Source organism: Sinocyclocheilus rhinocerous, unplaced genomic scaffold (genome assembly GCF_001515625.1).
Source record: "Sinocyclocheilus rhinocerous isolate Xijiao unplaced genomic scaffold, SAMN03320098_v1.1 scaffold19, whole genome shotgun sequence".
Classification (NCBI taxonomy): domain Eukaryota; kingdom Metazoa; phylum Chordata; class Actinopteri; order Cypriniformes; family Cyprinidae; genus Sinocyclocheilus; species Sinocyclocheilus rhinocerous.
In genome coordinates, this window is record NW_015638975.1 from 2,780,189 (window position 1) to 2,807,875 (window position 27,687).

The following is a 27,687-nucleotide window of genomic DNA, read 5'->3' on the forward strand; positions in this document are numbered from 1 at the left end:
CAAATAAGAGCAATATAAATTATATATATATATATATATATATATATACTGTATACAGTATATATATATATATATATATATATAATTTATATTGCTATTATTTGTCTATATATATATAAAATGCATTTTATTTATACATATACATATAATAAATACATTTTATAAAAATAATAAAAATATTTAAAATAAAATTTCATTTTAATATAAATACTGTACAATTCTGAGATTATTGCCTATTGGAACAACTACGCATGTCTTCGATTCAAAAACAACAATATTTACTAACTCTTTTCTGTAACTCAGCTGGTGTATCTAGTGCTAGCAACACCTAAATTGTGAGTTAATTTCCCAGGGGAAACTGTTATGTACACCTGTATAAAAGTATCTGCTAAATGCATAAATTCACTACAGAGAAGAAGCATAACAAGCTTAGACAAAAAAGACCAAAACAGATTCTATAGCAAAGCGAAAACACTATTTTGAAGTGACTGGTGACAGTCTAATTAAATTAGTATTTCATCTGCTCTCATCTGAGCCACGAAAGGTGTGAAAAGGTTTTGACAGTGCTGGGAACGGGAGAAAAAAAACCCTCTGTCCACAGATCCAAACACGTCTCACGGGTGTCCTCCTGTCACACGTGTGCACACACCTCCAAACGGCACCACAAAAGAAGACGTGACAGAGAGGGGCTTCCTCCGCCCCCCACCGCAGCCCACCGATTAAATACACTCTCGCTAACAGCACCGGTGTCCCATCCTTTAGTCTCAACCCCCCTCGCTCATCCACCCTGAGGAGTAGTGAATTAATTTGTGAGAAGCAACCCAACATTAGGAAGGTGTGTTGAAAGGTGTCTGCTCATGTTTCAAATTAAACGCACTGCTGGTCAGCATTAGCACCTAGATGGCCGTCGAGGCTGCGCGCCTGCCTCTGACACTTATCCGGGAGAGAGAGAGAGAGAGAGAGAGAGAGAGAGAGAGAGAAACTGGATTTGCCTGTTCACACTAGAATAATTAGAACATGTCAGGAAGAATTAATTTCCTCATTTTTCAAAAGGATACACAGAAATTACCATGTTATTATATGACAGGGTCCCTGGGAGGATTGTATTAAATTTGATTTCCAGCGCAGCCCACACAACAAATTAAAGTCATAAATAAGATGGAAAGAAGCAGGGCACAGAGCATATGTTTATGGCAATGAGTGAAGCCAGGGGACCAGAAAGAACTATCTTCATTTCATTTTATTTAAATCAGGCCGACACTCTGTGTCTGAATGACAGCGCTTGCTAATGAGGGCTCAGGGTCTCTTTTATATTAGCAAAGAGAAACAGCCACTTAGTGGGTTAGACGCCGTGCACCTTTCCTCTACAACTCAACCGGCTGAGCATCTGCCTCCCCTAATGGACACATTACTGTGTGCTTACAAACTTACAAGGCCTGCAAAAGGTGAGGTCTCTCTTAACTTACATCTGCGCAACAAATCAATTAAGCCTCGGAAGCGGTTTCACAGGTTTTTTTTCCTCGCTGCTTTACGCTTCATTTGATGTTTGGGCTAGTTGAAGGAGACAGAACAAAGTTAAACAAGTTAAAACGTAACAATGTTAAACTACTTTCAAGTGCGCCGTTCATTCATTGCATGTGAGATGTGAAATTCTATAAAGGCTGCTATGTTGTTTAGCGAAAGACGTAGCACAAATGAAATAATGAAACTCAAAAATAATGACAGGAGTGACTCAAGGTGAATCATATTTTCATCTCTCTGTCTCACTAAGCGTTTGGGTGGGCATTGCACTTGTGAATGAAAGCATGTGGGAGACCCATTATATGAAGCAGAGAAGCAGAAGTGCTAATTATATTCCTACGAGTCAAGTGGTAATCAGATAGCCTCAGATTCATGGGCATGTTTTATGTGTACGGATGACCTCAGCAGTGTCTGCCTTTCCAATCTACATGGGCTAAAATAAACTGATTTCTTTAACAAGTCACTCAACTATTCTCATCTAAAAATATTCCCCTTATTACAGGGAGACATATTCGTGCTTTGTGGATCCCCAACCCAAAAATACGTCAAGATACGTCAATGAGATAAACCCAACAATGATATGCGCACTGTCTCTAATAAAATTGGAGAAGTTGCTGTGAGTCCAAAACATCAGAACAAGCCGTCTTTTCAGATATGCTTCATGCAGGTGGCTGGCAAATACAAAATAGCAAGATGCCTTTATATATTCAATATAATTAGCAGAAAATGTGTTTAAAAAAAAATGAGTGTGGATAGTTTACAAATGCAACTAAAAAAAGACATAATGCATAGTTTTGTGTTTATTACCTTTATCATAATCAAGGTTATAAGGAATGTCTGTGAAAAAAATACAAGTTAATTTTGTTAATTATTTTTTATAATTATTATTAAATATTTTTATGCGTATGTACAACAACAGTTAAAAATAAATCATATATTTCTTTAAATAGGACATTTATAAATGTATTATATTTATTTTTATCATTTATATTTATTTATATAAATGTTGTCATGTATGCCAAACATTCATTATTAACCACACTTATAGTTTTTGTGCTAAATGATGAATTATTGTCAAAGTTTCCCTCTCGTTAAGTGCTTTATGACTTCTAAATTTCCACCTTTCCTACTGGGGAAAATGCACTGTAAATCTTTGATAAGGTGTATTAGCTTATTACAATCACGCCGAGGCAGTGGAATACAGAGAGAAGGAAACTCTCTGGGAATGGGCATCATTAGAGTCAAGCGCTCCCCTGGGTCCCACAAACTTTAAATAATTTGCAAATCAATTAACTGGCAACTCTCAACATAACAAGGATTTCACACCCCAGGGTCAGGGCACATTATCAGCTCTGGAGGATTCATGGCATTTTGGGAGAAAAGTTCATGGTTGGAATCATTAATTCATTTTACAGGACTTTTAGTTATGCATTACTCTGCCCAGCTGTGGAAGCCAGGAGATTAATGACATGTTCCTCGGTAAATCTATGGCCATATATAGCTAATAAGAGAATGTCTTTTTACCTTGGTTACTGTCTTTACCTTAAGACCAGGGAAGACTGCCAAGTTTATATTATGTATAATTCTTCTGAAAATTAGATAAAGCACATCCAGCCATCAAAAGGACAATATATTGAATAAACCTTGGCAGAGGCCACTGCCCCAGTCATGACAGTGTGTTGCTGGGATGTTAGGTCACAGCGGGGTGGATTGAAGACCACTGAAAATCTCATGCCCAGATGATCAATGGTTCTCAGATGAAGTCAGACTGGTCTGCTAGACTACACCAGCTGAATGTAGCACAAATAAATAGAGTTTATTTAATGTGAAAACCGTATCCCTTACGACCCTGTGGATTGAGAGGCCACACCTGTATGCGTGCAGAAAAATAAGCACCGAGCCAGAATATGATGCTTTTGGCGTCACCTCATGAGAACTAATAAGAAAACGAATGGATACCGTGCCCTAAATACTTCAGCGAGGACTTCAACCATCGCAGATGTCTGAAGACCTTAGGACTTCCTTTCATGAGAATAATTCAATTTCCAACTATTAAATCTTATTCTAAATTCACACTGATGAAATTTTATGTTCTATCGGGCGGAAAGAAGAGAACGAATATTTTTTTCCCCCGATGGGGCTGATGAAATTAAAATGCCGAACCCTATTGAACAACCTCTCTGACAACAATCAAGAAGAGGGTCAGTGAAGAACTGTAGCTGGAGAGAGACTGTTAACAGATGGGAAAATAACCACCCAAAGGTTATTCATTTTCATTAGGGGTCCAAGAGAGCTGTTTATTTAATTTTTTTTTACAGAAAATCATTCCTGGAGACACCGGCCCCACAGAGACATCAACAGCGAGACACGGCAAATGCAAAATGAAGGAAGGCTCCGGCAGCTTTATTAGATGAATGGCACACTCTGACAAAGAGTGTATTATGCCTGTTCAAACAGATGCCATCGCCTCTTCCTCAGGTGATTCCAAATGACTTCGCGCAGGAGAGCGGTTTATTTAATTTTTTTTTACAGAAAATCATTCCTGGAGACACCGGCCCCGCAGAGACATTAACAGCGAGACACGGCAAATGCAAAATGAAGGAAGGCTCCGGCAGCTTTATTAGATGAATGGCACACTCTGACAAAGAGTGTATTCTGCCTGTTCAAACAGATGCCATCGCCTCTTCCTCAGGTGATTCCAAATGACTTCACGCAGGAGTGATTAAACGCCGGGCGCATGCGAGCCGCGCGTCCGCCCAAATTACTTACTGCCTCATTTTGTGATTAATTAAACATGCAGATTAAAGTTGCAAAGAAATTTAGATTAATAGGTGTGTTAGGTCTCATAGGTCTGGTAAGCATCAGAGCATTAGAGAAAGAACGTTGGATGGGTTGATTTCTTCTCTCCCTCATATTTAAACAGTGTGAAAACTGTGAAATGGAAAAAAAAAAACACTGGACAAATACAAATTTTTTACACATATTGACAGCTTTAAAATTATGTATCTCTCGCTGAAATCTTGGCCTTCACGCCAGTTGCACTTAAATGCAAAAGCATTTTGCATTTAAATGACTGAAATATGTTTTGAAATAAAAAAATTCCTTTCAGATCGTCAGTTTACATAGTTTAAGTTGCTTAAAACTACTTACTGTTTATTTATTTATTATATACAGTATAAGATTTTGGTCCTGACTAACCTTAAATGGCTATGCTTTAAATTACTACAAAACAAATTCTCAATAAAGTTTTCTATACGGAAAAATAAAATGCTGGCTCTGCCGTAAGTGTTCACTCTCACCCACCCACATACACACACTCGCACCGGTCTAAATGCTGACACAACGCCAACCTGATGTACAGTACAAGGCTTACACTGTTACCCTCAGTGCTGGAGCGATGCCAGCGTATAGGCCTGATGTTTACTGTTCTAACTCAAGTGGTCCTTTCACCTTCATTCAGCCTAACAATCAGCGTTTCATTCCCTAAATAGAGACCTGACCCTGTGACATATCAATGTTAATATCTGTGTTCACAAGACCTGGAATGATACAGGCCGCAGCTGCTCTGTAGTGACGGCTGTACGACACAGATCATGCATCTTTATCCTGAATGGCAAGACAAAAACCACAGCGGAAATCACAAACACCAAGACAACATCATGCCTGTCAAGCAGGGGTTAATCTGAGAGTCATCGAGAGTGGTATCATAATTGTTCCCAGCTCAATTTTCCAATAATATTTCAAGCCTCCATTTATGACTCTTTCCTCCAGAGTTAGAAGCTGGGCAGACAAAAGCTGTGATCACTCCCGGCCCCTTTGTTATTTCTCCATTCAGCTCACCTCAGAGCCGACTTAACACGCCGGCGACACGCACTACTACCGCAGCTAAAATAAAAAGTGCCTGGCCCGGTGTAATAGAGCGTATTGATCTGAGCCGAAGACGCTGTTTGACTTGAAATCACGGGGATAAAGCTGCTGCATTAGCGTGCGGCCCTGAACTTTGAGCTGGAATATGCCATTCTCAGTGGCCTAATTATGCAGGGCCAACAGTGGGGCTTTCTGCACACTAATATAACTCTGTCCTGCAACTCATATCGAAGTGACATTTGAAAAAAGATTAATATGAACTTAACTTTCAGGAAGCTTGTTTGCTCAACATTACCAGGAGCAACACTTTGCCAGATATGATCTTTATTACTAGGCTGGAAAGAGAAAACTCCCATTTAAGACATATTGTGGCAGAAAACTGCAGCCGTATATTGACTGTTTACTAAGACCCTGTCTGTGTTTCTTTAAAAGGGGCTCTTTCTTCATTGCTGTGAATGCTCTTATTGAGGGCAACTGGCAGCCTGAAAGTACCAATAACATAGTTGGTATTAGCATAGAGAATAGATTCACTCTATACGCACCGATGGAAGCGTGTGTTTGGGGGGGATGTGGAGTTAGGTGCTAACAAGCAAATCAGTTTTCAAATGACTACTTTATGCCTTTTAAAAGTAATAAAAAGACTATAATCTACATAAAATCATTAATATGTGGCATTTTATATCTTTTTCAAGCTATTTTAGTTCTAGGAAAGTGACGCAGAACAAAACAACACACTCATCATTGTAATCATTTGTGTAAGGCCACCCTTTCCTGTGTTGATGAAGCATGTACAGTGGTTTCATGAGTTAAAAATCATAGCAAACAGACATAAAGGGGTAAGACAGCAGCAATCATGGGGGAAAGAACGGTGTTAATGGAGCAGTGATACACAAGTGATGTTGGACAAATGCATAAACCAAAATATACAGTTTGTACTTACATAAACAGAAAGACTTTATCCCCAGCTCCCAAAGATCACTGGTGAGTTGATTTTGAATTCATGAAAATGACCTACAATAGAACAAAAATAAATGCGTTTAAGTTTACATGGCTTCTTTAAATATGCGTACATATCAGTGTTCGGCAAAACTCAGAATTGGCTTCCTTTTAATGTAAAATTATTTACTGCCACTTTTAAATCAATTTAATGCATCCTTGCAGAATAAAAGCATTCATTTATTAAAAAAAGAGTAAAAACGAGGCAGAAGAACAGAAAATGGTGAGAGAGGATGTCAGAGGAGCGAAGTGAAGTGAGGTTGTTGGCAGGCGGTCAGAGTCCCAGCAGATGAAGTTAAACAGTCGTAGCGCCGAACAACCTCCAGTTACTCTGCTCTCTCCCTGAGGGACTCAATCCTAGACAATGTTTAGAGTCCACTTCTCTAATACCTCATTAATCTGTCCCTGCACTGTTTGATTCAACTAATAAATGGCTTTCATACAAAGCACTTGTTTTCTCTAATTCCTCTCTCTGCAGAGCACTAATGATTTATTTAGTTACACGCACTGCTAGTTCTAGCAGGTCTTCTGAAGTCCTCCAGCAACGGCGGCACCACCAAGGAAACACAAACAAACAGACGGTGCACCAAAACCACCAACAACACCCAATTTCACCATTATGTGTAGCATTACACCTCCCCTGCATGTGACGGAAGACGTAGATGAGGAAAGAGAGAGAGAAAGAGTCCTGCATAAACCTCACGGATGTTCATTTCTCTACATTATTCTGTTTTTCACAACAAGCAGGAATCTCATTACCAGCTGATTTATACAATTAGCCTGCCTCAGCATCACCAATTAAACAAGGACACAGGGGTTTGAGGTCACAGCTAATTGATCCGGCTGCAATTTGCACCATCTCTGCTAGCGCAGAAATCTGCCCTCCCGTGCAAGCGTCGAAGATCTAAGTCAAACGCATAGACCAAGTAAATGGCTGTGTGGGAGGATGGGTTAATAGAATAAACTGAGAGATCTTTGGTCTCCAATGGATCTGAATGTGGCAACCTTGAGGCTGAAGGTGACAATGGGAGAAAAGAGGCAGGAGGTCTGACCCTCGTGTGAATGGAAAGCTGTTGTCATCTTAATAGCACCTCTGAGCTGATAGTCTATTCCACGTTCTCAAAGGACCATGCCACAGGCCTGACTGCCTCCTAGTTCACACTGCACACACACACACACACAGTGTGTATTTGTGTGTACACGCTCACATACATCTCTCACGGAGTTAGTGCCAGCTCTCTTTCGTGCCTCACAAACAAACAAACCCTTAACAGCGGTGGTAATTCTATAAACGCTTTTCTCTTTGTGAGCCATACAACATCGGACTAATACCTGTTACGCTTTAATAAATACAGGGATGTTTTAATTGCAGAGGGCAAAAAATAAAAAGAAATTTGAAATTATAATTTGATGCTAAACGATGAAAGTAACAAGCTTGTGAAAAAGAAAATGGTGCAATTTTATATTCATGCTTTATTTAAGCTAATCATTTGCTTGGATGAAAAAAAGCCCTTGTGATTGAGAATAAGATGACAATTATATTGCAATGCAATAGTAAAATCTGCAATATATAAAAGACTGTGGCAGTCCACTGTAGTGTTAAGCAGAGCTGGATTAAACAGGACTTCACTGCCGTTTCTAAATGGGTGATCATGAATTCATTAAAAAGAGTTCCAATCAGCACCAGCCTGTTTTTATTAGTCACCCAACAGTTTTATTACTGATTCATTGTGTCCGCAATTACCACTACGGCTTTCTCACATGTTGAGCTCTGTTTTTTTCTCTCTTCTTGACAATGACTGCAGTGATGAAGTAGCTGTGGTTGTACAAATGGGAGCTGAAATAAAGAGAGATGAAGAAAGGAAGAACTGTTAGAGTAGCCGAGCGTCTTGGCAAATCACTAGACGAAAAGCTAAAGCCCATTAAACCCCATGAGGACAGACTAGGGGGCACCCAAAAATTAATGATAGGTTTTCCTGCGAAACAACCTTTAGTCACTGCATCGGATAAAGAATTGAGCTGTTTAAATGAAAACAGTGCTGAATATTTCAGAGAGGTTAAGTGGGGTGCTTAAAGCTCGTGTTGGTGAGGCCAATCCATCGACCATGACAGTGACTCCAGCTAGACCCTCCAACAAACACACTAGCACAAACTGACTCCAAGAGCACGAGCCAATGGATACACACGCATAACATGACGTAAGAGTAACGGATGCTCCAAAAACCCTCCATTCTCCTTCGTCCGATCATTCGCAAGTTAATAAAACAAGAGTGGGAATGTTACCTTTGCCTTAGCCAGTGATATACGTTCTTTACATTTTACACAAGAAGAATAATTCGGAATCAAAAGAAAAGTCCTTTCACAAATCCAATGAGCCTTCAAATTCCAGGCATGTGTTCATCTACAGTAGGTTCGGCTGATTTAATCAATCCTCTGCATAACAGCACTGTGTCTTTGACCGTCATATGACAAGGGTTGGGAATCAGTGACTAACCTCAGATTAGCAGCCTTGCTCTTGCACAGCAGATGCAGGCAGCTTGTTTTAAATATATTTGCAAAAGTGGGAGAAGTACAGTAGCGTGCTTTACATAATACGCTGTAAATGTGCACCGATAAGAGACCTTTAAGAGGCTGAACTCTAAGGCAAAGTGGTTCACATGGGTCAAATATAGACGAAATCCTTCATCTTTCTGAGCGTGGACATGCTGCACTCTCCTAAAGAGGGAACATTTTCATTTGCATCAACTTTGCCTTAGCTTTCTTCTGATCCAGCAACCTGCAAAAAATAAAATCACTTTAAATGTCCTATTTCCCCCAGTCCAGAACATGTTAAGAGGGGATTTAGGGGAAGTAGTTATTGGGACAAAAGAGGCAATATCCCCCATCAGCAGGACGGTCTCTTACCTGGTGGAGGACAGGTTATCTCTGTACTAACAGCAGGACCACTGATGGGAGAAGAGGTGGGGGTGGGTGAAAATAAGGCAGAACAGAGCCGATAGACGGGCCACTCACACCCAGCAGTGGGCGGAAGAGCAAAAGAGGTAAAGTGGTGTTTTTGTCAGATCCAATATTCCTCCTGACAAAAATCAAGTAGTGCGCGCACACAGCTGACAGATCTGCAGGTGTTAAAGCACGGAACCAGATATTAAGTACAGATGTAAGGGCTGTGAATTGAGAGTATCCTTTCAATTCCAATTCAATTCCTGAATTTGAATTAAATTTGAGCTGACGTGGCAAACTGGATGCAGAATTGCATTTTAAATTTAAATAAAGTACAGTAGTAAAATTAAAAAAGGAACTGAAATTCAAAGAAATTCATGTAACGGTAATTTTTAACTTGACAAAAGTTAAAAATTACATTTTTTTGAAAATAAATAAAACATTTAAAAGGTTTTTAGAGAGAAGAATAGATAAGAAGATAGATACAGTAGATAAATATGAAATAGCACCTATAGAAATTCTGTTTAACAATACTTAATATTTAATATTATTAATTATATTGGTATCACTATATTTTAAGGTCCAATTCTCACTATTAACTAGTTGCTTACTAGCATGCATATTAATAGCATATTGGCTGTTTATTAGTATTTATAGGCACATATTAATGCCTTATTATGTACAGTGTTGGGCAGTAACGCATTACTTAGTAACGTGTTACTGTAATTTTATTACTTTTTTTAGTAACGGAGTAATTTAACGCGTTATAATTTTCAAAATAGTTAGAGTATTATTATTTAGGCTATAACACGTGTTCGCTGCGTTGAGCAGTGCTGAAATTTGCGTGCTCACGAATCCTCTCATTATAACACACGAATTGTAGACATTACGAAAGATTCATTATGCATATATTTATAGTGTTATAACAGAGATTTGTGAGATTGCGATGAACTGAGATGTCTTTTAGAGATTATAAATGCAGCACTCTTTGCTGGCATTCTGTCATACCAATCCATTCACGCAGCAGCCGCTTGCTTTAGTTCAAAATAACAGTGTTCTCTGAATGTTGATACTTTAATAACAAATATTTATCAGGAGCGTGTATGCTGGGATTTCATAAATTTAATGGAGAAAAAAGTAACGTAACTAGTAATGTAACTAATTACTAATTACTTTTGAAATAAAGTAATCAGAACAGTAACGTGATTACTTTTAAAAGGAGTAATCAGTAATCAGTAATTTGATTACATTTAACTTGCCCTGTAGAGTAACTTGCCCAACACTGATTATGTATGACCATGTTCTAGATCCCTTAACCCGACCCAATACCTAAACTTAACACCCACCTTACTAACTAGTATTAATAAGCAGCAAATTATGAGTTTATTGAGGGAAAACTCTTAGTTAATAATGAATATGCGTTCCCAATTCTAAAGTCTTACCATAATATTAAATTAACTTTGCAGAATGCATTAGCTGTGTTAAATTGTGATTCAGTATTGCCATTGCTCTTGATTTCAATTCAAGTCCCAATTCAACTTCTTGTGGCATGTGGCCAGTTCAGTTCAAATTCAAACTGACACACACTGCCAATTCTTCAATCTGGATTGTCTCAGGACCACAGATGAGCAATAATGAACCGATAAGTGGGATTCACAGAAAGCAGTGGATCCAAAGAAACCAACTTTCTTTCACAGGAATAAAATAAGAGACTCCTTTTCATTGATCTCCCTCTTTGAATGTCCACATGCTTAACTTAAGAGGCCCTGCTTACAGCCGAGGGTGTTTATAAAGCACATTTCACGAGTCCCATCGTGGATGGGGGAGGTTGTGCTGTTTTTAAATCAAACATCTCCTCTCCTTGGACTTGCAGACAGCACCACGACCAAGCCAGACTTTCATGTCCGGAGATACATTTCATGTGATTTACTCTGCTGTGAAATAACAACAACGAAAGTCCGTATTAGGGGAAGAAAGGGTTGACCGGCGTCCACGGGCCTCAAATCCACCCCGAGAGGAATTCAAGTCCCAGCTGGTAAAATATACTCTCACTACACACACTTCCGTACATGATTAGAATGCAATTGCAGCAAAAGTGAGAGAGCAGGTCCTTGTCTTTTTTATCATCGATTTGGCGTCAGTCGATAGAGTTTATTCCCTAGCCATGACACAAAGCACTTTTTTCTCCCCCTATTTATCCGTCCCTACTATTGAGTTGGGTTATGGAAACAAGTCTGCTTCCCTCTCTCTCTTTCCCAGGTAATGTGTTTATTCTCCTGGTCTCATCTTCTAGTTTACGGGGCTGCCGGCCGTTCTCTCTCTCTCTCGCTCTCTTATCGCCCATGCTCTCACGGGGCATTTTAGCTGCTGAAATCCTGTTCACCACATACCGGTTTTAGAATCTGTGAAATGAGTGCCAAAGAAGCGTGGCCACAATGTCTGCCTGTGTTGCCAATGGCCTCGAAAATGGGTCCGGGAGCTTTTTGTCCAGGGAATGCATAAATGGAAGTTTTTAACACCTCAAAGAAAGGCAGTGCCTTTGTGTGGCCAGACGAGAGAGAGCCCTGGCTCTCCTGAGGAGGCAGACATGCTGAGTGCTACAGGACAAAGAACCCAGAGCCCGAAGCAGCAGGAGCACACATACACACACACACACACCTGCCTCACATACACACACACACACACTTTTATGGTATAATACGCACACAATGGACATAAGAAACATATACGCGGATAAAGGCATGAGGCACGCACACACAGGTCAAGTTTGTGGGATAACACAAACGATTGCTGAATGTTTGAACATTCACTGACTCTCATGAAGCGCAATTCATGAATATTTGAACCTGCACTGACAGCTTAGTTGATTATCATGGGATGAACATATTCTAATAAACTGACATCATTTGGGGTTTTTAAGCTAATTATCGAGATTTATGCCTAAAACATTTAAATAAAGTATTTTAGGAACACAGTTCTCAGGTTTGTTTTGGATGTCTAACCAAATCATATGCAATTCACCCAAATTCAATTTATTTAAAAATTCTGTTGACTGAAATTACAATATTAAAGGGGTCATATGATGCAATTTCAATTTTTCCTTTCTCTTTGGAGTGATACGGTATGTGGAAAAAAAATTGTTTTTTGAACCTTAAACCACATAAGCACATTTCATTACACCAAATACACAAAATAATGTTATTTTTAGCAACATCATATGACCCCTTTAAGGATAAATAATTGAAATATCTGCACAGCCACAGCAGATAAAGACAAAAAAATATTAAGATGAATTATGCAGATGCTGATCAAATCGTACTCATAAAACAATGAAAGATGTAATGGGACTGATAACTAAAGCCTGAAAACAAGTCAACAAATGCTGACACATTGATTAATGTGCTTCCTACCAATGGAAAAAATAATTCCCATACAGATTATCCCTTATTTCAATTCATTTGATTTTGTTTTTCAGACAAATATAAAAAGACAGGTCGTGCAGACAATCAGAGTGGCAATGCTTCGGCTGCCTACAATAAGCATTTAAATGCAAATATGTCTGATGCATAAAGAACCTGCAACTTCTGTCAGTGGCAACATAATCAACCTGCAATTGTCTCCTGACTCGGAGTCATTTCCAGTGACAAGGTCTAAGCAGCAAGCATCTGTATTCAAATTACCGCACTATTTAAGGCCGCAGTCTGTACAGGGATATTTTTCCTACGGTAAGTCGTGCTGAAAGTCAATCATATGGTGAATTAAACCAGAATGGAATCAATTGATCCAGAAAAGATCAGGTTACAACCAGGTCCGGTGGTTATGTGCAAATTATTTGTGTTGTTCTTGTTCAGACGCAGGAGTGTGTGTACGGCAAAGTCCCATTTTTCAAATATTACATTTGCAATTGAATTGAAATCTTCACGGTTTGCATTCTCTATGAATGAGCAGAGACAATTTTAATGAAGAGAAGTGGTCAAGAACACAGATGAAGAAAAAGGAATTGTGTGCAGTACTCTCCTTCAGAAGAATAGAAGAAACCTTAGTTAAGTATGCCAAGAGAGGCCTTGGTTCCCCAAGGGTGGGTTTTGTGGTATGTTAAATCTGAAAAATATTTCAGGTCTCGATATGAATGATGGAATAACAAAAAAGAGGTTACGACTCATCGGTACTTGCATTCTTCATGCACAAGTTCACTTTTAATTCTTTTACCAGCAAGCAGGGAGGAGCACATTGTGCTCTAGGGTTTTGACTGGTGGCTTCATGAAAATCCAGAAGCATTCCGCCGTGTTTTCTCAGGCAGAGCAAAGGTAAGAGCAAAAATAAAGAAAAAAAAATCAGCTTTTCTTTACTTTTAATTTACATCTTAAAGTTCAAGAGTATGAACAAATTCCTGCTCTAACGATGTTTTATATAGTTCAATGGGGGATCTGTTCTATGAAGAAGATAAAATTATTCATAACGCTTTTCATTTTTGCATACATTTTCTCTTTTACAAAGTCTTACAGCAAGAATGTCAGCATAGATGTAAATCTTCAACACTAAGAAAATCATTTTCCTTTTTATTTCTTAACAAATCACTATTTAATCACAAAAATCACCTCAAAATCCACAATCACTCAGCATATGGCAAACGAACCCATTAATTACGAAAAATGTTGGCTTGAGAATTTTTCTTCATTCTTAATTTTTTAGAGAGGAAAATGATTTAAAAGATGGACACAAATCTCAGCTGACAGGACCGGGAGTCGCTCAGTTTCTCTCTCTCCGCTCTCTCCCCTATAAGCTACAGCTTCTCAGACTGTACGAGAGAGAGAGAGCTCCTCTCTCTTCTCTGCGGTTCCCTTCTTCCCCCCCTCGGAGAAAACAAATGTAGTGTTTGAGTCACTGATCGGTGGTGTAATTGAGTTTAACACTCTTTTTCTGCAGGAAAAAAAAGAGTCTTTGAAATGAGGAGGTCAAATTACCTCTCCAGTCAGGCAATAAATAAGTCAAACAAGGTAAGGGCTCCTGCCAGCATATTTTAGTGCAGAATTCAATTAGTGAAAAACAAGAGATGCGTGGTTCTTCAGTTAGCTATTAGATGCACGTCCTTTCCCATGATGCTCTCATTCTGCACGAGGCAATCAGGCTGGAGTACACCGCTGATGGAGGACGGCTTTAAAGAAATCCACTCCGTTCCAGCAATCGTGGGGGGGCTTGGCGAAATTACAGGTCACATGACCAGTGCAGGCAAGTCGAAGGGTGAGATTATTGTTCCTCTTTCTATGCCCTCTCGCAACAAGCCAGACAGCTATGATCTACCAAGCCTAATATTATTAGAAAGCAACAATCCAAATAAAAAGAGCTGAAACTGGTATTAAAGGGATAGTCTGGCCAACAATTACGTGTTGTTCCAAACCTGTATGTCTTTTTTTTTCATCTGAGAAACCCAAGATAAGATTTTGTGTTGTTTTGGACTGCATTAACATTCTTTGTAAGGGAAAAAATTAAATTAAATTAAAATAACTTTTAAGTTGAGCAGAAGAACGTTTTTTTGGGGGGGTAAACTATCACTTCAAAGGGACACTCTACATTAGTGACTATAAAGTCTAAAAATGGACAGGCATAGTGTGTGGCATATTATACATATTTTTTCCATTATGAAGCCGATATATGGAGCAGTTTCCATTGATTTTAGCATGGGAGTGCCGTGACGCATGTCAAGCGTGTACTTGACGGCGGTTGGACAATGTATAGAATTAGAAAGCAAGCTGGGCGCACACAAAAACGCACATACACGAACCCACACTGCAACACACCCAACTGGCTACAATGTCGCCTTTGTGACATAATGCTCCTTGCACAGTGGATTTTTGGAAAATAATCCAACTTTTCCTATCCTACGTATCCAGCAATAACAACTGACATCACGGGTCCAACCATATGCCCTGTGGTGCTCGTGCACGTTTTGCATTTTCTCAGCACGTAGGGGGGTAAAAGAAACACTGTAAAATGGTTATTATATTCCAATCATGCCCAAAGAACCTATTACAGCATGGCACAGACCACATGAAACCTGAGGAACCTTGAGGAACACTGAGGAACCCCAAAGCTCAAAACAACAGACAGTTGAAATGCTAACAAAAAAGGAGAAAAAAGGAAACTGAGACGAAAGGAAAAACTACCACCACGACCATGTGCATTTGTGAGATCTGTTTCTCTTATGAGAAACAGTCTTTTACTCCAAGGTCTGTGAATATGTGTCAAACGCAGGTGCCGGGAATCTAGCGAGATGAGAAGCTCCCCTGGTGTTGATACACACATGCTCTTCAGCTCTGTTGGCCGATGATGGCGACATGAGGTTAACATTATCAGCGCTGAAAGCGCGACAGGTGGGTCACATGAAAGGTCTCTAATTTTCTCTCACTGGCGGGACACATGGTTCATATTATTCTCTAGAAAAGCTGACAACGCTCCAATGAAAATATCAGGAGGCTTCCACCACCACTACTGTTCGCCACACACTATTTTCAAATGTATCTTAGATTATTTAGCAATGTAAATTTTCCCTCCCTACTGGGCTTCGAAGGGTAAATTCGGAGGGAAGCCGAAACGTAAATAAATAAATGTGGGGAATTATGGAGGCATGTGGGAAGGTGTTTAAGCGCAGGGGGGCGATGTGAATACAACAAGACACAAGCTAAACACACGATTGATTCCTGCACCTTCTGTTCTAGCTTTCTTGAGAGTTGTGTGCGGGGTCGACTTGATTAGCGCTCGCAAGACGAGGAACTCAAAGAAATGTAGATAATTAGAACATAGAAATTAGCCTTCACCTGAAACATCTCCACTTCGCTGCTGTTTGCATGGCATATGTGTGTGTGCATGCTGAAAGAATCCCATCTGTATGTAATACGGTAAAAGTCGATGCGGCGCTGCTTCTATTTTGTGCAGCTCACAACAGAGCCGAGGCTCAAGTGCACAACAACACAGGCGTGAATTTTTTGAAGTGAGGTGAAAATACGACTCTTTTCTAAAGTCTGTGAAAAGGCTGCAAGATAAGCAGCATTTAGCCATAAATTCAGAGTCGGCCCTAAGCTTTTTTTTATGTATAGCTCACAGAGCGCAAAACCATGCCCTGCTGAAATCAAAAGCGGTAATAGTCGGGTTAGCCACTGTCATTCTAAGAGGGAAGTCGGTTGTGAAATTGTAAAATTGTGAGGCTCTCGCTGTCTATTTCACAGCCTACATTTTATGAACGCTCGCTGAAATGATTTATAAAATAGAGGCTATCACATGACAGCCAGTGTTTGAGGCTCACAGAGGTGAGGGGAGAAAAGGCTCAAGCAATCCTAATCTGCCTGCTGAAGATGGCCGCTAATAATACGCTCCTTTATCTCCTTTGCTTAAACAGTGCATACCTTGAAGTTCACAAAAACGTGTGATACTCATCGAGCTCTCCAAGCGCAACAGAGTGGAGAGAGAGCAAGAAAGAGAGAGAAAGAGAAAGAGAGACAGAGGACCGGCCTAGAGAGCGGAAGAAATTTACCCTTGAGATATTCAGTTTAAAGCTTAAGTTAATAAAAAAAGAGTTGAATTGTGGCTTCAGTATATATAATACATAAAAATATAATTTGCACTCTCAAAAAAAAAAAAGTGGGAAATATTTAACTTTAGAGATACAGCCCCAGTAACTAGCTGCTTTTTTAACATTTTTAAATAAACATCCTAATGTACTTTTAACTTCAAAACAACTATATAAAAATATATTTTAAATATCTACTGTTGTGAATAGCACTGCATCACAGGGTTAAGAGCGAGACTGAACATTAATGGGCCGATATCTGTATGCATATTTTCTGCCCAATAGCTAAAGCTGAAAGGGCCCAGATGAAATATGTGTGGTAAAGATGATATCATAGCATTGTGGTTGCACAGCAGTCTGGCAGACACATACCTCACTCTAGAGAGAGAGAAGAAAAAACAAAACTCTAAATAATATTTCTCCTTGCCATTCCCATTTGAATATTCATCCCGTTTCCACATCCCCAGAAACTCTTCTAATCAGAGTCACTTCCCCTTTAATCACTGGGGCTGTAATTATGATTTGATAAAGCATTTTAGCGCACTCTTCAGTGTCACTCACATATCTATGCTTGGAATACCGTATTAAGAGCTGTCAGCCCTTAAGGGGAGCACTTCCCAAACAGTGCTGATCCAAATATGGCAAACACGCCCATCGGCTCTAATTGAAATTATTACAGGTTTGAACATGCTAACGCTACAGCTAATGTTTCCCCTGAAAGCGCGCGAGTCGAGGGGAAAGCAATGAGTCTAGCAGACTCAACTAAGATTCCTCTACTTCCCTCTGATGTGCAGTAATTGTTTAAACCTGAGTGGAAATGGCTGAGTGCCTTTTTTCGCCGTACGCCAACAAAAAAAAAGAAAAGAGAAACAGCCCTGTGTAACACTTTCCTATTCTGCTTTTCACTTTCTAATTCCGTCCAACACAAGGATTGAAGGAAAAGCCTCTCTGGTTCCATGTTCATCTTGGAAGAGCGAGCGTTCGAGGATGATCGTTGCCCACAAGTTGATAATGATGACGATTTAATTAGAAGCCTCTCTCTGGTCTGGAGTCGGCCCAAACTCCTCCACCCTGCAGATGGAATAAATTTAGCAACAGTGAAGAAGAGTAGGGCCATCTTTTGCTCCTTTCTTCCACCACTCCCTCCCCCCTCACAACTTCCCTTTCTTGTCATCTAAGTACCTCCTCCAATCAAAGACAGAAAACATTCTTCCCCTCTGACACTGCACCGCAAGTCGTTCATGCGCCATCATCGCTCAAGCTTGCATTCCCTTCGTGCGCATGCGCCTCAATGCTCTACAATTACCAACATGTGGCGCATTGAAATATTAATATAATGCTTAAATAACGTTGAAATAGCATTATAATAGTAGAAGCTGCTAAAAAAAGGTCCAGGAGGAGAGGAGTGCTTTCAAGGTAACAGCGGGAGCAGCTCTCGGCTCCAGTACCAAATGGAACGAGGCGAAAAGATCTGGCTCTGAGACGACCAGTGTTGTGGAGAAAATGTCTAATTTGCATCCTGGCAGGCCCTGGGGATTTAGTTTAGCCCTGTGTCATAGTTTCGGTTTCTTTCCTGCTAGAGAAACAACTTGTGCTATGAGTGAGCTCTTTTCAGCTGCAGGCGTGTGACGGAGCGCTGCGGGTCGACATGCCTGCCGGTGAAAAAAGGGTGGTGGGGCTGTAAACCTGCCAGGATCTTTCCTTATTCCAGCTTTTTGTAGAGATTGTATGTTCCTGAACGCTGGCCTGCGATGAGTGTTTTTGTGTGTGCCAGTGTGGGTATGCTGATAGATGTCAAAGAGGCTCCAAGGAAATGCATGGGAGGCAAAACCGCAAGATTTTCTCCATTATTTTAACAGATTTCTGCCATCCTATATATAAAAAAAGATCACCACAGTTCACTTATTCAGCTTGATTTGGCTTTAGCTATAGACAGCTCTCTGACACAGCCCTTTGACACCGGCGACTACTCATAAGAAAAATTAGGACTTAAATTATGTTCGTAGCCCTTCCTGCCCAAAGATTTAACATGACAAACTAATGAAAAAGAGGGTCGTTTTTTTAATTCAATTTCCAATTTGTTTTCCACTCCTCCACAAGAAAATATTCTCTGTTTCCAGCCTGGTGTTTTCACTTTGGTGTGGTTAATATATCCTGGCAAGGCCAAAAAGAGAGAGAACGGAAGAGAAAAGACTTCACTTTGAATATACTGCAGGATTAAACTGAAGCCACACTAAGTTAAGGCATAAAAAATTACTTCAGTTCAATTTATTAAGTTCGAATTACTTTTTTTGCACTACACAAATTTTCAAGTCAGAGTTCACTAAGCCTTAAGCAGAAGATGAAACGTGTATGAATGGGACTAAATAGAGTGGGGGGGGGGGGATCACTTTCAAACCAAGCAGTTTTCTGTTGGTGAACCCATCAAATTAGTGTAATCAATCTGAACATGAGCGACATCTGTGTGGGGAATTTTCTGGTACAAAATTCCGTACCACATAGATTTCTGCTGAAATGACTGTAAGCCGGCGGTTCCATGACCCCTACAGGATCTTCTGAAACCCTCCTCACTCCATACAGTTCTGAGCAGAGACACCCAGCTCCACAGCCACATCTCTGAATTAAGACATCATGGCATCATTAGCTGCTGCGTCCCCTCACGTGGAGACCACTCAGACAAGCAGCTCTCTAAACTGTGAAGGCAAGAATGGCAGATCACGCTAACACACAGACACACACATTCTCTCAGAGTCATCACATTAGCTGCTGTCACCACTTGACCCGTCATCAAAGGCTGTTCATGGACACATCCATAACGGTAGTCAAGTGCTTTCTCTCAGTCTGTCTGTTTGCTGCTGCACTACATCTAATTCCACTGACAGTCAGGTAGTAGCGCCTTTCACTTCTTCAGAAAGAAAGAGAGAAGGAGAAAAGTGAGCGTGTGTGTGTGAGAGAGAGAGAAAACACTTGCGGTTTGGTCTGCTGAAGCCATTTTCTCGAGACGCACATGTACATCAACGGCAGAGAGCCTTTAAAACTGAGAGCGGGTGCACATAATCGCGGAATAAGGAAACAAAAGGGGCTGGTTTCAGAAATACTTCAGCTGAACTACTGTCAGACACACAGCCACAGAATTCCTCTCCTCTCCTTACCAACCTCCTTTGTCACTTTAATTTGCTTCTGGCTTTATGCATCTTAACTTTCCATACATACACACACAAAATAACTGTGGGAGATGTGATTTTGGCGTCTAATTTTTCCACAAAATTTTCCAGACTTTCAGATGTCCTATCAACTAGCATAATGAGTCTGCAATTAGCTACCAGCTTCAGCATTTCTTCATTCTAGAAGATTCTTATTATCGCAAAATCAGCACTTAAGTGATTACAATACCGTTTAAGAAGACAGCAACAGGCTCTCTTTCACAAAACAGAAAAGTCCACGAGAATTCAAAGGCCCTTTTGTCTTGAGAGGAACTGTGCTCTGAACTTCAGGGTGGATATTTCTTTAACACAAATATATCTATATATTATATGATTGAAATAAACACACTTTTCAGACACAACCTTTAATCTTTTTAATCACATGTGTACTATAAGAGTAAGGTAGAGGGCAATTTGGCAGCTAGATCTTACTTGCTCACATCTGATCTAATGGCACAGCATTCAAAGTGGGCGGAGTCTTCCGCTGGGGGCCGTACAGATCCCTTTGTAATGGAAAACATAGCATCTCAGGTTAATGATCAATTATTCGCTACTACGAAAGGCCGGGATTATCACAAATCCTGTGCTAAAAAAAAAACGCCTAGCTCGCAACAAGAGCCTGATTCCCTTAATCTGTGTTTGACAATGATTTAGCTAACACAGTACACTTTCACCATAAGATGATGTAATATGAAATTTATGATCTGAACAAAAAGATTTACTTGGGTTTTAAAGCAGCATTTTTGTAAATAAATAGACACTAGAATAAAAAGTCAGTGAATTGGGTGTTTTTGTGGAGTTTCAGACATAAGCGTTACAGGAAATTACTAAATCTCAATTATAACAATTTAATGTTTATTAAATTTGCTCATCAATACATGTCATTCATGCCCCAATAAACCTGATGAAATCATCACCTGTGCTCAGAGTTCTTCTTATTAATAACAAAAAATGAACAAGAAGCCAATGCAAAATCATAGAACTTTCCAGTTATTTTTATGATGCCTATAAAACACATCATACAGACCTTTCAGCAACGGCAATAGTGAATTCCTTCTCAAATTTTATTTTTAAATAAAATCAAACACAAAACAACTGATCCACCATTCAGCAATATTTGCATCTAACTAGTTTGAGGATGAAAAGGGTGAAGGAAAAAAGCAAGAACAATCGCGAGCAGAGAAGGACTAGTCCTAAACACTGAGTCCATATCAAAAGATTTATTCTCATTATTTATTCATGCACCAATTAAAGGTTAAACATGTGCCAAAGCCTGTGTCAGAGAGCAGCTGTAGCAAGAGAGAGGAGGCCACAACAAGAAGGTTAAGGAAAAAACAAACTAACTTTGTCTTGAAATGGTTTTGGCCAGGAGACAAGCTCTCCGCAAAAGAGAACGGACTGGCATAAACATTTGTACAAAATTATAAGTGCATTTGGAGACGCAAGCAGGAGTCAACTGCCTGCATACGGTTCCCCGCGCTCGCTCTCTCCCAGCAAACCCTCCACCCCAGAGCGCGTGTGTGTATACGGGCTCCAAACCACTGCATTTTAATTACTGCCAGCAAGCACAGCAAACCCCTTTGAAATGGAAATGGACCCAGAATCTTCCTCTGCACCGCAGAAATCTTCTTCTGATTTGAAAAAAAAAAAACAATATGCAACACCAGAGCCTAGACCTGATAATGCTGATTATAACCACCAATAAAGCCAGTGTCAACAACCTCACGCTCCCAGAGATCCCTAGCATTAAATCTACATATTCATGCGTGCTTATACAATAGAGCTATAGGAGATAGAATGCTGGAAAAATATTCAATAATGTCGAAGGTATATTTGTCATGCACCTAATTTCACATAAAGTGTCACGCTACATCAAGTGCAAGACATTTTGATTCGAGCAATGGTGTGTATTGATGGGATACATTCAAAGAGCAGCTCTATATTGTGCTTGCACATCCGGTTATCAGGCAAATGCTGTGAGAAGATGAGGAAAAGAAAGCATTTAGTAATATTTCAGAGTGAAAAGCTTCTGTGTCTCTGCTTTATTGTGCAGCATCAGGCCGTAGGTGAACGTGTGTTTTCAGTAGTGGGCAAAAAGCATGCCCTTCGTTTACAAAGAGTGTCCAAGACACCTTCAATTTTTTATTCTCACATGATTAAAATCTCTAGACCTGAGGTTGCAAAAGGGCAAAAAGCATAAAACATTGTAAGAAAAAAAGGGCTTTTCAGTGTGGACTGTCGCTGAAAGACACGGCCATCTGTATTGGCGTTTCACAAGGCCTCCTGAGCTATAGCGTCACTATCTTTTTTCAGACGCAAGACTGCAATTTGGGCGTGTTGTTAAGCCACAGATAAGTATAGGTTGGATAATTTGTACTTGCGCTGGATGAAAGAAATACTTTAGTCCTAATGTTAAAGGTCTTCACAAGACTACAAATCTATTTATTTACTATCTGTCATTTGATTGTTACAGTTTAGATTTGATTTTGGTGTGTCCAGGGTCAGCATTCCTGCCTATGTAAATCATTTAATCATAGAAGATACTGGATGCCCTGGGGATCTGGAGCAGCTGTCAGCGTGCCATCTTCATTGATGACAATGGATCTGTCATTCTGTAGGAATGCAGCGGACGGTTGCGAGAAAAAGCTGCATGTACTGCATGCATTCAAACGTCAGCATGTGTATAAACACAACCAGTTATGAAAGTGATGCTTGCAAAAAAATATATATAATAATAATAATAAAATCATGCCTTAAGTACCATCATTCAGGATCTGAAAATCACCTACAAGAAAACGCCACCTTTCTTGTGTCTTCTTCAATTTGCTAATTAGTAGCCTAAACTTACTATAATTAAAAGTGCAGCAAAGCTTCAATAACACAACTTCAGAGATTCTGCCACAAAAGGGAAAAAAAAGCCTTCTAATAAACATGTTGCCATCGGTTTTGATCATTGTTGAAATATTCCACAGCAAATTAGCTAACACTTATAAAGACAGATGTCACAACATGTGCTGCCACATTTCCTCCTCATGCATTCCTCCCCTACGGCTGGCGTGCAGCTTACCTTTACCAGGCCTGCTGTTGTTTACCTCCAGTGTTGTTTATCATTAGGATTCTGCTGGCACTGTTCTAACCCCTCCAATACAAGACACAGCCAGACGAGATTTACACCTGAGCATCTTACACTACCCTCAACATGTTCCTTTCCACTAAATACTAAATATAATACTGGCTTACGCACTACTACATTACAAAAATAAAAACTAGACTATTATAAATTAATAAGATGAAACATCATTTTGAAATTGAAAATTGTGTCTGATAAATAAACTGCTTGAGCTTCAAAAAAAAAAAAAAAAAATTGCTACACTTACTTCTCTGACTGTATTTTCAAGATATATATCCAATTAAGATGTATAAACATCATTTAAACATTAAAGATGTATTGCTGTACTAAAGTAAGAAATGATAAGTAAAGACAAATTAGGTAATCAAAACTGTAAATAATAAACTTTTGCAATCAAAAATAAATAAATGCCAGAGCTGTTTAAAACCACTGAAAACAGATAAAAACTCAAAATTGCTGGTAGGGAAATCTGAGACAATATTTCACAAGTACTAAAACATATGGCAGGCAACCTCTGGAAACAACAGACTGTGGTACATGAAAGAGAATTATTCAAAGTTCATTTACTGTCCAGATTTTAGGGCTGATAATGCATTCGACTGATGTCTCCAAAGAAGCAATCACAAGTCCCTTCATAACAGAGATACACATATGCAGCTGAACTTACAATAAGCTGCATGCAGAGAAAAGCTATTCCCTTATTCAAAAAATAAATACATTATTAATAATAACAATATGAGTATCTAATAAAGAGGTGTGACTTGTATTATGTACCTAAAAATTTAGAAGAACCCACAAAACACATTCCGTGAGGGGAGAATGTTTTAGCAAAACAAAACAAAAAACCTGAATGCATTTAAAGATTAAATTAAATGCATTTTGGTGGCATGAAATTACAATCACTCAGTCACTGCTTAAAGTCTCATACTGACTCTCTGCAACAGTCACAGTAACAATTTAGATTTAGAGATAAATAGATTCAATGTTTCAATTAAAAAAGGAGAACTATCAAGATAATCTAAAACTAAAATTAATCTGGATGAGCTATAAGAATGAGGTAAAAAAAAATAATAAAAAATACAGCCCAACTTCACACATTTAATGTGTTAAAATACATATTCCAGCTGTCAAGATCTATTCAAATTCAAGCGAGACGACGCAGAACAGAATACGGTCCAAATCTCTGAACTTACTGGCACCATAAGCGTTCGTCTGCGATCTGTCGGTATCTGCTCGCCGGATCCAGTTAGGAAATGCTCTTTGCGTGCACAAAACCACAAGTTCCTCCCCAAATCCACGGGCAGAAAGTCCTGAAAAAAACAACAACAACAACAAAAGAGATCGTCATTATCTCAAACGCTTTAATCCCAGGGAAAATGAAACTGCGTTTGTCTGTGATATGTTATGAAACTGCACATAAACCTTCATTCATACTTAATTTCTGTCCGCAGAAAGAAAGAAAAAAGCATTCGGAAACATCCAGCATGTGCATGGAAAATAGGGTTGAATGAAAACAGCGTTTAAACTTTAAACAGCGACCCGTGAAGTAAAAAAATAAATAAATAAATAAAAATGTTTACACGGATGCGTACATTTGTGGAGTGTGTTAATAATAAAAGAGAAGGAATTTTCATAAGTTCATACCTTTAATATTGTATTTGCAAATAACACGTTTGTTTGATTTTTAAATTTGAATGAATTTACAAACGTGATCATGGTTTGTCTTTTCAATGCATGCCTTTAGAATAAGTAAATAAACGTAGCCTAAGGGATAGGCAACAGGCACCCTTTCTCAAAGGCAGTGAATAAGTCTATCTCTATTGAGTGAAGCATATCCCTGTATAGCAATCAAGACAATGTGCTGAACTGGCAGTCTAATTATAAATGTTCCATTGGACTCCGGTGCCATCTTACCTTATGAGGGAACAGCTAACAGCAACTGCTCAAAACAAAATGCCATTACGGGCTCAACTTCACCCCAACAGAGGGACAAGCCAAGGGGACTGTTTTTCAAACAGCCCCCTCTCACTTAAAACAAGAATGTATTATTAGACACCCGGTTATTCTTACAGACTGGACACAATTTCAGGAGAGAAAAACTAGCAAAGTTAAGCTGTGTTTAATTCAGGTGTCAGGTTGCGTCCCTGCGCGAGAACAACACAGCTTTTGTGTTTCTGCTCTGAAAAAAGCAAAAAAGGAGGAGAGTGTTTGGCTTTCTAGCGCCGGAAAAGTGTTTAACAATAAGTAATGTATGTGTTTTCATTTTTGTAATATTTTAAATGTCCCGTTTGACGGGTCTGAGGTGCTTCAGGAGTTTTTAAAAACCTTTCAGTTCCGTCATACGTCGGCGTGCTGTGTTATGTTCCGTATTAAAATATTATCGCATCTCGTGCAGCAGTCGAAAAGAGCTTATCTGTGTCTATGAGGGTCTACTTTTAGGAAACACCCATGAGATGATGGGCTATCTGTGTCCCACAGACTGAGTTCACACACATTGCGCTGCATTTGTCCTCTCAATAGCCTACCTCATCACACTGTTTCTGGAAATCTCAAACGCATCATGTTGCACAAAACCAAAAACAATTCAAACTAATTCAAAGATTAATTAGAATATAATGGAAAATAAACGTTACATGATTTTGCTGAGATTATTTTGAATAGAAATTCACTGTGGATGTCATTTTAAACAACTCTCTAATTTAGCTGTTTAAAGTAGCCTATTTTCGCCTATCTTCTTGGTTTTAAAATAAAAGCTATAAATAATTAAACAAACGGCAGATATTTTAATATGTGCCTTAATCGCTCAAAAAATAAAATTTTACACATTCTGATAAAATAAATAATCACGTAACAATTTCCGGAGTTCACTTACTTTCAGTCTGAATGCAGTGTGTTTCAAAGCACCGGGTTTTTTTTTTTTCAAGCTGGGAGACTAAAAGGAGTCTGCTTTTCCAAGTTGCTTATTGTCTCTAAATGGATCAGCGTTGGATGAGTAGCCTACTTCATTTTAATTTATGGCTTATGCATTCTTCAAAGGTCAATATGCCTGACCTCGAGTGAAAGTTGAGAAACAATTTCCATGCTTGCGTAAGAACAATTTTGCCTTCAAACTATTTTTCTTTAAATTACCTCTCTTGCGGACAGGAGATGTATCCGATCTTAAATACACAAAGCGTATCTATTTTTATAAAACAGAAACTTAAAACGACGTTGAATCGGATTCTTGCCAGGCTACTCGCTTCTCCCGTTGTTGTCAATGAATAGTACCGCTCTGTGGACAAAAGTGAAATTACCTCCTGTGCAGGGAACTTATCCGCCGTCCGGATGACAACTACGGGCTATCTATTACTCAGAAATACATCTAATTAAATAGTACCGCATCTGGAGTTATGTATCTGAATAGGCTAATAATCATACAGACATTGTTAGTAATTAGACCTGCGCGCATAATTATTGTTTCCGTTCGGCGCGTGCGTTTGTGAGCAAGTAGCCTAACACTAGGCAATAGTTCAACAGCGGACCATGAAGTACAGACAAAACATTATAACGGCTGGGATAACATACAAGAACCACTTGGATCGTGTCTGTTGAACTTTTTTCTTTTAGTCGTCGAAATTTTTCCAGGTTTTTGCGAAGAAAAAAGCTCCTAATCGCTCCTCGTCACATCGGTATACGGAGTATCACGCGTCACTCTTCGCTGAAAATTACCGTCAAGACTAATATCAATCCTGGACAAGCCAAACGTTTCAAATAGTTTGGACATCTCATGTAAAGCTTCTGTAATGAAAACCTGAATGTATCAATGCAGCAGCTGCAGTGTTACGACGCAAAATGACGATAAGCGTAACATGACGAAGACACATGCAATCACGGACGACAGGTTACCAATGATAAAAGTTTACCTTGATGTGAGCAGGGTACCAAAAAAGCGCTCGTCTTCGCCGTATCCCGTTATTGGTATTGAAACAGGTTAAAATAATGTACACTGATGTGTGGTAGCAGAGAAAGAAAAAAAAAACTGAAGTGTATCGCTTCCACTGACTGTAGAGGGAATCCCGCTTTGGCTGTATGAAGTTGAACTGTCAAAACTGCTGAGAGCAGTTATAAATAGCCTATATTTATCGCGTTTTTCCTCTCTACTCTAAACAGAAGCGACAGAAGACGATAGTTACTGCTGTCAATCTTGGCAATCAATGCAAGCGGCCATGTCGCAAGTATTCAAAGCATTTCCCGTCGTGCAACATCAGAAAGTGAGTGGCCAGGGCATTGATCTGAGGAAAGAGGCAGGGCTCCCCTCCCAGACAACACATGAGAGAGAGAGAGAGAGAGAGAGAGAGAGAGTCTTTAACGGGGTGGGGTAGAATAGCGTAGATTATGAGAGGGGGGGAAAGTCAGAGCTCAGGTGATATATTTTCAAACATCAGGAGACACATTTGAGTTATATATAGTAGGCTATTTAGGATATG

General features: G+C 39.4%; 1 protein-coding gene across 7 annotated transcripts in view; it reads right to left on the reverse strand.

Annotated features, from left to right (window-relative positions):
* Positions 1-27,470, reverse strand: part of LOC107750549 (transcription factor SOX-6-like) — a 162,145-nt gene extending 134,675 nt beyond the window's left edge. For 4 of the 7 annotated variants that reach the window (XM_016565992.1, XM_016565991.1, XM_016565990.1 and 1 more), the window contains exons 1-3: positions 26,094-26,181; positions 24,415-24,531; positions 6,329-6,399 (exon numbers count right to left, since the gene is read on the reverse strand). The gene's annotated coding sequence lies outside the window, so the exon portion shown is untranslated. Of the gene's footprint in view, positions 1-6,328; positions 6,400-24,414; positions 24,532-26,093; positions 26,182-27,123 lie in introns of those variants that run through there. The other 3 variants (XM_016565989.1, XM_016565988.1, XM_016565993.1) reach the window with 3 other exon arrangements.
* Between the last annotated feature and the right edge of the window lie 217 nt (positions 27,471-27,687).